The following is a 10929-nucleotide window of genomic DNA, read 5'->3' on the forward strand; positions in this document are numbered from 1 at the left end:
GAAAGACTAGAGTCTTTACAGGTGAACTCCTGCTCATTGCAATGGGACTTTGCCTGGTCAGACACGAGTATAAAATGAAGCAATGTGATGTCCTGGCAAAACCTGGACTCTGCATGGAGCAGTGCCTCATATCAAGGCACATTGGGTGTTACACCTGAGTCAGAAGGTGTACAATTACACAAGCAGACAGTAGATTTGGATTAACTTTTGGACAGTGGGTTTGAATTAATTAAGGGCAACATTCTCTGAAATTATTGGTGAGGTTAGGAAAAATAAATTGGTTTTAATTAGAGCCCTGTAAGCTGTGTGGTTTCACGACCTTCCAAATTTGGCTTTAAAAAATTAATTAAAACCTAAGAGATTTTAGAGTTTTATACTGATTATACATCCCACATCCCTTTTTTTCAGGTGATAAGGTACAGACTACTGCATCCTGGCAAAATTCCAGAGTGGATAATTGCATTGCCTTGCCAAGTTTTAATTGAACGAGGTGCTCTTCTTAACTTTGTCTCACAGTAAATTACTGTGCATTGCTATGCATTGTTAATTACTGACCACACATCTCCAGAGGAGCCTGACTTGCAGAGGTATCATATTGCCATGGTGTAATCCAGAAAAAACATAAAGCTAAAATCCTCAGAGATGTCAAGAAGAAAGATGATGGGTCAGGGCTGATGTAGCCAAACCTGTCATCCAAACTTCACTTCTCTCTCTTCATGCATTTACAATAATTATCAGTGCAGACTGACAAGGGAGCCCTGCCATTTGATGGAGTATGCTCTAAGACTCAGGTACAATTCCACAGCCTCTCAGTGATCTGTTGTGGTGATTTGGAGGCAATTCTGTGAAGGTCTCCAAGGGCTAACGGGAGATGCCTCAGAACACCCTTGCTGGGGCTGAGGGGGATTTCCTTGGGTTTTTTTCCAGAGAACTGTTACTTTTAGTAGCCTAAACTGTTTGTGAAACAAGAGCATAAATCTTTTATCCCAAACCATTTTAGCATAGGTGCCAAATAGGTTCTTTTTCAGTATTTCAAATTAGGAAAATAGGCAAAGTAAGATGAGAAAAGAAACAAAGTCCAGAAGAAAGTTGAAATCAAAAGAAAATCTTTTCATAACATCTACAGAAACTGTATACTCTACTTTTTTCTTGATTGTTAAATAAGGATTGTCACTTCAGCTTTTTTATCAACTTGGTACAAAAAAAAATCTTAGAATTCAAGAAAACTATGCCTTTCCTACATACCAAAATTATTTCATTTTTATGTGACCATATTTATTTCCGAGTAATGTCCAGAATTTAAATTTATATCACTTAAATGTCAATTCCTACATACACACATAATTAATGAGTGTTCAGGAAACACGTGTAGAAATACTTTACATGTATATTTGTACAAGTAACAGGGCAATTTTTCTGTGCATTAAGTGCTTCCATTAATCAGTGTGACAGTTTAGTTTAAGTACTCAACCCAGGTATGATGTGAGGGAGTCCAACTCCCTCTCTTAAAAGGCAGAGAAAAAAGGAAAAATAAGGAGCAAGCAGAACCCACATGAGGGAACAGGAGCTGCCTTTAGGTGCTGAGATCTTAATCTTAGAACTACACAGATTTTGAGGAGAAGAGCTGTGTCCTCTCTAGTTTTAATACCTTGTAGGGCCTTCTCTCCTACTCTAGAGTCAAAAAGGGCAAGGGTTATCTTTTGTGATTTTTGTAGTTTAAGGCATATTTTTGAGCAACATTCATTACCTCAGGCATTGTGCCATGACATCCCTATCCCTTCTCTGGAAACCAGAGAAGCCTGTAAAGGCCTGCAGCAGATTTGAAACCAGAATTGCTAAAGCATAAACAGGCAAAGGAGGAAGAAATGCTCCTGAAGACAGTTGCTGTGAGAAAATTATGACCACATACAAATTCTCCAGGAAGCTGTGAAATTTGCTTTAAGTTGTTGAAGAGTTCATCTACCTTTTATTCTCTTCGTTCCCTAAGAAAAAAAATACAATCAATTTCTTGAGCAGGATGATTTTAAATGATGAGGAGTCTCCCTTCAGTATCCCAAACAGTTGTTTTATTGGCAACTGAATCCCCTTTTTCATTACTCTTCAAAGATCCCTCCATTTCAATTCTACTTGTTCACATTCTGCTTCAAATAATACCCCACTGAGCTGACCACATGCAGGACTGTGTTCCAAGACCTCTTTTTTTAATAAAAATTCTCTTTCAGTGTCTCCACACCATGAAACAAATCACATAGCTTCATAAGCCATCAGACAATCCTTTCAGTTTCTCGAGCAGGCGAACTGAGCCTTTTTCATCTGATTAATTCACCAAGCAAGCTGATCTGGGAAGCATAAAAAAGCTTCTGAGGCAGGGTGAGAATCAGCAGCTCATATTTTATAATGGCATCACTAATGCCCCAAATTAAGTGCTGAGGCTGTTTTGCTTGGCAATATCATTTCATGTTAATTTTGGATGGGACCGAAAATGAAGTTGTAATCTCCCTCTGTCATGCTGAGGCTATTTCCTTGACCATCTCCAGTGCTGCATTTTATGAGGATGTGGCTGTTACTGCTGGGTATGGAAACCACTGCACAAGTAAAAGCTCCTTGAGCTCCTGCCCCAGAGTGTACAGACCCGTGCATTCATCCCCGGAGAGGGCACCCCTGGGACATGTCTGGCTGCACACGAGGGTGGCAAGAACAGAGCAAGGGCCTGGAGCAAGGCAACTCCCAGATTAAATGGATTCAACCTCAACCTCTGGGAGAAAATGAACCCTCAGAATGAGTTGAAAACATAGGTCTCACATGCTCCTCTGCAAAGGCACCACATCACCCCTCCTGACCAATTCATTTTGCTGCAGGAAGGAATTTAAGAGAAGGAAGTTTGTTTCTTTGAAAAGCAGAAGTGACTAATTTTTTTCCCACTTTGTGTATTGCTTTAGTGATTCCAGTTGCCTCTTTAATTTTTTTTTTTTCTGAAGATTAGGCTATGGTTTCTAATGACCATGTACTGTTCCATGTGAACAACCAGTGCTACTGGTCAGCATCTGCTCTAGGGTTCTAAAGAGAGGTGCTTAACTATATGCATAAGAACTGTTATATTTTCTCTAATTTGCAAATGTAGTGAACTAATTATTCTTACAATTTTTAGACCATTTACCAAGATTTGGTCTGCACAGTCTGAGGACCACAGTCAACTGATATTGATATTTATAAAAATATGTCATTTTTAATATGGAGATATAATTATTGGTCTTGGTTTTCACAGAAGAGTGGGTTTTGCTCCCTCAGAGCCTGTCCCCTTGTCAGCTTCAATTTATATCAACCAAAATGATCATGTTCCCAGCTATGAGCTCTACATTTATTTCATAGATGCATAAAAGGTCGGGACCTTAGATTTTTTTTTAATCTATGTCATTGTGATTTTAAAAGAGCCTAGAGGATCAACAAGACCAAATTAGAATAAAAGGAGATAATTGTGCGTTCATTCTCTTCAGATCTTTGGATACTCAATTCCAATTTAAAATAAGCACACAAGTCAAGCACAGAAATGTACACTGAACTATTTTCATTAAAGTTGGCCACTCCATAGTTAATTTTTACCTTTATTAAAATATTTTAATCTATGTCTTTAAGTATATAAAACATCAAAGTTTCATTCTACCAATCCATCTCAGAAAGAGATCAAGTCTCAGTAAGACCCTTGCCATTTTCTTTGATCTTGTAGAGACTTGGGGATTTTCCTGGTGTTGACTATTTCAAGAATTTTAGAACTAATTGCTTAATGTTTTTATTGTGTTCTCTTCTCTAATTTAATACAATGTTTTATGAATTGTTAGTGACTGCAATCTTTGTATTACATTTTTGCTGTTACTGGTGACATAGTTCCGGTGAAATTTCAAGCTAAAGAGAATAATTTATAATCTTCTTTATTTTGAAGATAAGAACTTATTTCTGGTGATTATGTTAGTCTGGCATATAATTTTCCTTCTGCACACATATAATATTGCATTTAAATATGTAGGCTTCTTTTGTCTACTTATATCCAGTGAATATTCACAGTTTGTGGTTTAATTCAGTGTAAATTACTTCATGTCTGAACCAGAGGCATGTGTGCATTGTTTTTAAACTGACTAAAATTCTGCAGTGTATTTTATGCCTAGGGATAATTCTGGACTCTGCTGAAGGCAGTAGCAAGCTTCCATGAACCTAAAGAGAATCAAAGTTTCCCTGAAATGCTCAAGTACCAGAAGGATTTGCCCTAAGCAGCCTTCAGTGCAGGATATTTAGACACACCACTTTTCCTGTCCATGAAAAAAACTCCCCTCTCCCTGACAGTCATGACTGAACCCACTTTATCTCCTCAGTATACAAGAAATTCAGGTATCTCAGCTGTGTGCTAAAGACTCCAAAGGATATTTTGTGCCAGTAGTGGTTTTCACCAGATCCTCAGCACAGTTTACAGCGGGATTATCACGTCTCACACTTCCTTAGAAAGTGCTATTTCTTGGAAAGAGACTCCACTGAAAACTGCTAGCCCAGGTCCACTGTTAACTGAAGAACCTGTTTACACATGATGGCTAATTGCAACAGATTAATATGTGAAAAGGACCTGATCTATGTGATTGGCTAATTCCAATTTGGTTTAATCTAGAGAGAATGGAACAGAGGGAAAGCTTCCTTCAAGCTGAGCTGAATGAGGGGCACAGAAAGCATATATGAAATTTGTGCTCTGCAGGACAGACCAATCTCAGTAGGTGAGTGCACTCTGCACTTTCCTCTGAAGTGTTCAAAATAAAACCTCCAGACCCACAGTCCAAAGTAACCTTGAGTCTCAGTGACAAAAATCACAAATACACATGGCAAGAGTGGCAGTTGAGAGAAACCTTTTGCCTGGAGCAGATTAATATAATGTTCTTGGGGTTTGCTGTTATCAGAGTGAATAGAAGCAGATGAGGATTCAAGACCAGGCTGAAGATCTAACACACTCAGAAGGACATACTCCACAAAATCCAGGAGTGTCATTCAATTTCTTTTTTTTACTCAGTGCTTCCTCTGCTTTCCAGTCACCTCATCTATGCCTCTAATCTTAGCCAACTAACATTAGTGATCTGGTGTTTCAACTTGGGTTTCTGCATCATTCAATGTACCCTGGCAATTTTTGGGGGTCTTTAACACACAGAAAGCTGGTGGCTGAAAGCATACATTGAATTAAAATAACAGAATCTTTGAGCTTTAGCTGATGTTGTCACAGTATGTTTTCTGCCTAGATCTGGATTTTCTTTGATAGAATAAAAGAAATGAAAACAGATTGCATGCTAATCCAGTCTTATTTTCAATTTATGATGGGCATGTAGGAAGTTCCTGATGATGAATAAATAAAAGTATCATGCCAAGTAAATATTATACATTTGTAGTCACATATGTACTAGTGGGCACATCTTTGGGTTTCAGATATCATCCAGATGGAAACACATCTGGAATTAAAAACATATTAGGCAAAGAGTGCAATATCTGAATGTCTAATTATGGAACTTTTTTTCTGGGTCCAATAGTTCTGTAAAAAATCTGGAAAAAAGAAAAGGGCAGGAGTGCAAACCAGTGTACATCTATTGAGTTGTATATATGTTATATCAGGTCACATGTATAGTTTTTAAAAATCAACTTCAGGTTTTAAGATGTTGGTATTTCCTTCCTGCACTCTGAAGAGTATGATTAATAATGTAATATTTTAATTCCATTTATTTCCCACTTCTGTTTTGGCATGGTTGTCTTGTCCCTGCATAGAAAAATTTTTGAAATATTGAATTCTGAGTATAAATGGCTATTCATGATTCTCAGGCTTTTTAGTGAGCAAAATAAACATGCTTTGCATTGGTTTTTTTCATATATGTGTCTGGTCATGCACTACTTCAAATGCTCTCATGTGGGATCCATAAGTCATTTACTTAATATTAAGGCCTACTTAATAAAATGTCTGACAATTCTGTTCTTTGACAAATACTATAAATATTAAATTACATTACTAATGCATCAGTGTTTAACAGCTGGTGTCAGAAAAAAAAGAAAGGCTATTTAATAAATCAACCTTTGCAATAGAAACTTCAGATGCAAATGCCATCTCAGTGCAATTTTTAGGGCTGTACTCACAGTTCTGTATAAACGTTTCATTACAGCAAATTAGACATTAGGCAATTTCCTTAGATTTGTATCACCAAAATCGGGGGTTGTACATGCAGATTCTGCAGACTTCAGAATATTTTCTACTGGTTTCCTTCCCATGAAGTTAAACAAAATTATGTGAGAAATGAGGTCCCCAGTGTAAAAACACCTTTATTTTCCTTACTGAAATGTCAATTCCTAATTTTGTTTTCTCTTTAGAAGTATGTTAAATAAATTTTGCCAACAGTTTTGTGTTTGTTGAATCTTTCCACAATGCTAAGCTGAACTGACTATCACCACAGAAAAGCTATAAATCATTTCCAATAAAAGTAGACATTTTTACCTAGGATTTTTCATATTTCACACTATTTCACAGCTTTGATGTCACCAAAAAATTGTATTTCTCTGCTGTTATTTAGCGACCATGAATTACTGCTTAATAAAAAAAAGGAAAACATTAAAAGATTTTTAATTAAGAAAATTCATGACAGCATTGAGTTCCTCCAGCATTTAGGGCATCCTTTGCCTTTTATTTTAAAAGCTTAATTGAGAGCTATAAAAAATTCCCAGTTAAGAATTTAGAACTCCTCAGTTGTTACATGAGAGCCTTAAAATACATTCGTATCAAAAGATTTCCAATCATAAAGTAGCATGTTCAGAGACAAAATTAAAAAAAAAAAAAAAATAGAGAGATAATCCACACAAGAACTTGCAGCTACAGAGCTTCATGACTGGAAAAAAATTGTTTTGCCTTTTGGTCAGGTGTTGACAATATTTACCTGCAAGGTAAATATTGTTAAAAATCCCAGATTCTGAGTGAAGGGGTAGTGGGGCAGAATACATTTCTAGGAATAGGAGTAGAGGACAACAATTCTCATACTCAAACAGGAATGGTGGAATCAGCATTTATTATTATGAAAGTTTCAACAGGTTAAAAAATGCCTCACAGAAAAAGCAAGCTTGATAAGGAAACAAAAAAAAAAAAAATCCCTGCAGAGCCTCAATGCTTTTTTTTTTCTCAGTCTGTTCTTCACCTTGGAAATGTTTGGGTATGTGCTTGTTTCAAGGATTTATACACCTGCACTTAATGCTTACACAGTCTAGACATGGGGACTTTTCTGAAGACACAAAATGCACTTACACATTCTTTGAAAGTGGAGTTAAGCTTCTCATATATGGCCCTGGACATAATTTTTCATTAAAGAGACTTGACAGAGGCTTGGCTCTGTTTGTCAGCAAATACTGAATTCTCCTTTATGTCGGAATTCCAGAGGAAATGATGACAGACATATTCATTTTTCAAATGGTGCCTAAATTATCTATTTTCTGAGATCAAATATTAGTCTTGATTTTCAGAATACACCAGTCCTAATGACAGCAAGAGCAATATTGTTGATGATTTTAAAAACTACCTTATGGATAAAGTGCAAACACAAATAGCCCATGGAACTCAGTTCATATTTTAGTATCCAAATATCAGATCTAAATATCACTCCTAATGCATGGGATCAAATAGCTTATCTACTTACACTGTGCAGTTTCTTCTGCTGTAAAACCAGCAGAAAATGAACTCAACCTCAGAGAAATTTAAAGCATTTATTTTTTTAATGGGAAACTTAAGTGTATTAAGTTAATTTTTTTTTTAAAAAGTGTATTTCTATAATGCTATTGATTTCAAAAGTACTTTACAATGATACTTCTCAGGTTAGTTATATTTCCTAATTTCTAAATAAGATATAAGATTAAGTGATTCAGTAGAAATCCAACTGATTTTCTACCCAAGGCCACATAAACAGTATTTGGTTATAAAACTTTAACAGATCCATTTATGTACTAAATTATTTAAGCAAATGTAATGCTTCCAAATTGTATTGTTTTGCAAGGTTTCTCTTGGAACCTTTGCCATTTATCATACATGCACTTCTGTCTTTTTTCTACTCAGAAGCACAGCATGAAAAAACTTCATTTCACATTGAAACATCGCTACATGGAACAGTGTGATGAAATGAGACACAGGAGGAGAGTTTGTGTTATACTCTGGTAAACAGTTGGTCTACAGGAAGGATTGCATTTTACTCTGTGACTGATATATCAATTGAGAGACCTAAAATATGACTGATCTGGAAAGGGGAGCTCTGTCTATGACAGACTGTGTGCATGTGAAAGATTGCAGGTAACATGGCTGGGCCTGCTGGGAGGTCACAGCCTAAATCTCACCCAGGAGTTAATATAACTATGCAATACATTCTGGTAAAATTATATCTCAATGGCACTCTTCTAGATAGAGCTGTACAAGCAACTAAAGCCCCAAGCTTGTAGATAAGACCCTGATGTTATTTTCACACTTTATATGAATGAGCACTTCCAAGAAGGACCTACAAGAAAAGCAGGTGTCTAAATGTTTTCAGGTTCTACCAGCAGCTTTGTAGAGAAGGAAAATATTGTCCATCTCTCACATGGGATTCCAAGACTTGTGGTGTTAATACAGTAACACCAATCTGAAGCATTTCAGATTTTTAAAAAGCTAATGACAAAATTGAAAAAAATAATTTTAATAACATTCTAGATTAAATAAAGTGTGTTCAGATTTATCTGAAAATATGGATTTACCCATTGGATACAGTTCTGTACATTAATATTTTCCCTGGGTGTTGTTCACATCACGTAATTCCTGGCCTTCCACACGTTCCCATGGAAAACACTGGCAGTACTTCAAAAGCCAAGCCACAGAGTGGACCTGATTCAATTTTGTACATAAGTATGTGTTTAAGCAACAATTTATTGCTGTGACGTGAATCATACAGCAGTAAAGATGACGAAAGTCAAATATTTATATACCAATATATTGCACTGAAGCATAAAGCAGAAAGGATGAAGAAAGAAAAGTCTTTATACACATATCATGAACTTTATATAAAAATATTTCTGTATCTCTTAGGATCACTCTATGTGTGACAAATTGAGGATGAGTAGGGAGATAAATCTAGCATCATAACCTACATTTAAATCATCAGTGTTTCAGGTCTAAAATAGTTCATGCTGTAGAGTGAGGTGATTTTTAATATGTGAGCCCTGAATCCACTCAAAGCTGCTCTGTTTCCTAATCTCATTTACAGCAATATTTCTCATCATGCATAAGATGTGAAGAGATGGCTGGGGGAAAAAAAAAAAAAAATGATTCATTGATTAAAAGGGAAATTTCTGAAACAGTGTCGGTTGAAACTTCCCTCTCTGAAATTCAGCTTTCCTACCAGCCATATTTGTTCACTGTAGCACTATTATAATCAGTGGAAACATTCCTCTTGACTCCAGTGAACAGAAGATCAAGACCTACAAGTGACCACAAAAGTAGATCTTTGTCTTTTCAACAGTGGTTTTAAAAACTTTTGAAGTATAATAGTGCTGCTTTAGTCCTTTTCACAGATGCACTCCTTTCTTTTCTCAAAACTAGGAGAAATTCTAATAAACTTTTACAAAGGAAATTTAAACTGCTTTTTTTTTCCTAGTGCTTAATGAAAATGGTGAAAATGGACTTGGATCATTACTAGATGTTTTTTAGAAATCAATTATAACAACTGTTCTCTATTTAATTCCAATGTTCTTTTGATTGTTAAAGGGTATTGGAGCAGCATTGAAACATGCATTTTATGTATGTGAGCCTTAACATGGTTTCGTGTCACAGATGTCACTATGAGACCACCACAATGACAGCAAGAGACTCAAAAATAAGAATTTAATTAGATAATTACTGAAAAAAGTGAGAGGCAACACATGAGGAAGACTCTAGTTAATGCTGGGTCACAGTGGGGAGAGAAATGCTCCCCAGAGCTGAATATCTGGGCATTTATGGACATGGATTACCTGCTTCAGGATGCACTGGAATGGACAGGGAACTATCCTGGGGACACTGCCACCTCTAACCAACACAGCCTCATTCCACTGCACAGCAAAAGCAAAGCCACCTTGCCCCTAAATCCCCTGGGCTGCTGTTCCTTCGCTCTGAGCTTGTCCCCAGCTTCTCCAGACAGCAGAAACTGCCTGAGTTCCCTTCTGTTTGTTTGTATCCCCAGACAAGTGCACATGGGAGAAGGGATCACTATGGATTCTGTTAACTGAGTGATCCTTCTGTAAAGCAGGCAGAGGCACTGGTGGAATGAAACTCAGGATAGCAATAGCCAGACAGAACCACAGGTGAGTGACCAACATTCCTCAAAGCAAAATATGCACCATATACATGCTGCATTTTACATCATAAACATCCATGAAGTCTGAGTAATTCACAAGGTTTTTTAGATCACAGTAGTAGCACAAGCCATGATTTAGATGCCCCTGTAGCAACAGAAAGAGGGGAAAGCAACAGCCCCTGAGTGAGGCAGCCCCAGATGCTGTATCGTGACTCCACCAGCAAAGGAAACTGAACCTTCTCTGCCCAATGTCAAGTAGAACGAGCTTTCCAAAACATCACATCCTGAGTGGGGAAGGGCTGCTCACTGTGCTCCTGCTCTGGGGCAGGAGGAGCCCAGGTGCCAGGGCTGTACACGACAGAGAGTCACCACATGGGACAAATCTCTGCTTTGAGGGGAGAGAAGCACTGCCCAAGGGAGTCCTTCTCCTGCCTAAAGGGCAAGAAGTCTCAACACCCTCTGCATTTGTAATTGCTGTTTATATAGCTGAATACAGAGGAGGAAAAGCCAAATAAATGTAGCAATAAGAATTTGCTTCCCATCTTGCAGGCAAAGGCAGGAACCATATTAAATTTTCCCTCATGCT

Source organism: Oenanthe melanoleuca, chromosome 9, assembly GCF_029582105.1.
Source record: "Oenanthe melanoleuca isolate GR-GAL-2019-014 chromosome 9, OMel1.0, whole genome shotgun sequence".
Lineage (NCBI taxonomy): Eukaryota > Metazoa > Chordata > Aves > Passeriformes > Muscicapidae > Oenanthe > Oenanthe melanoleuca.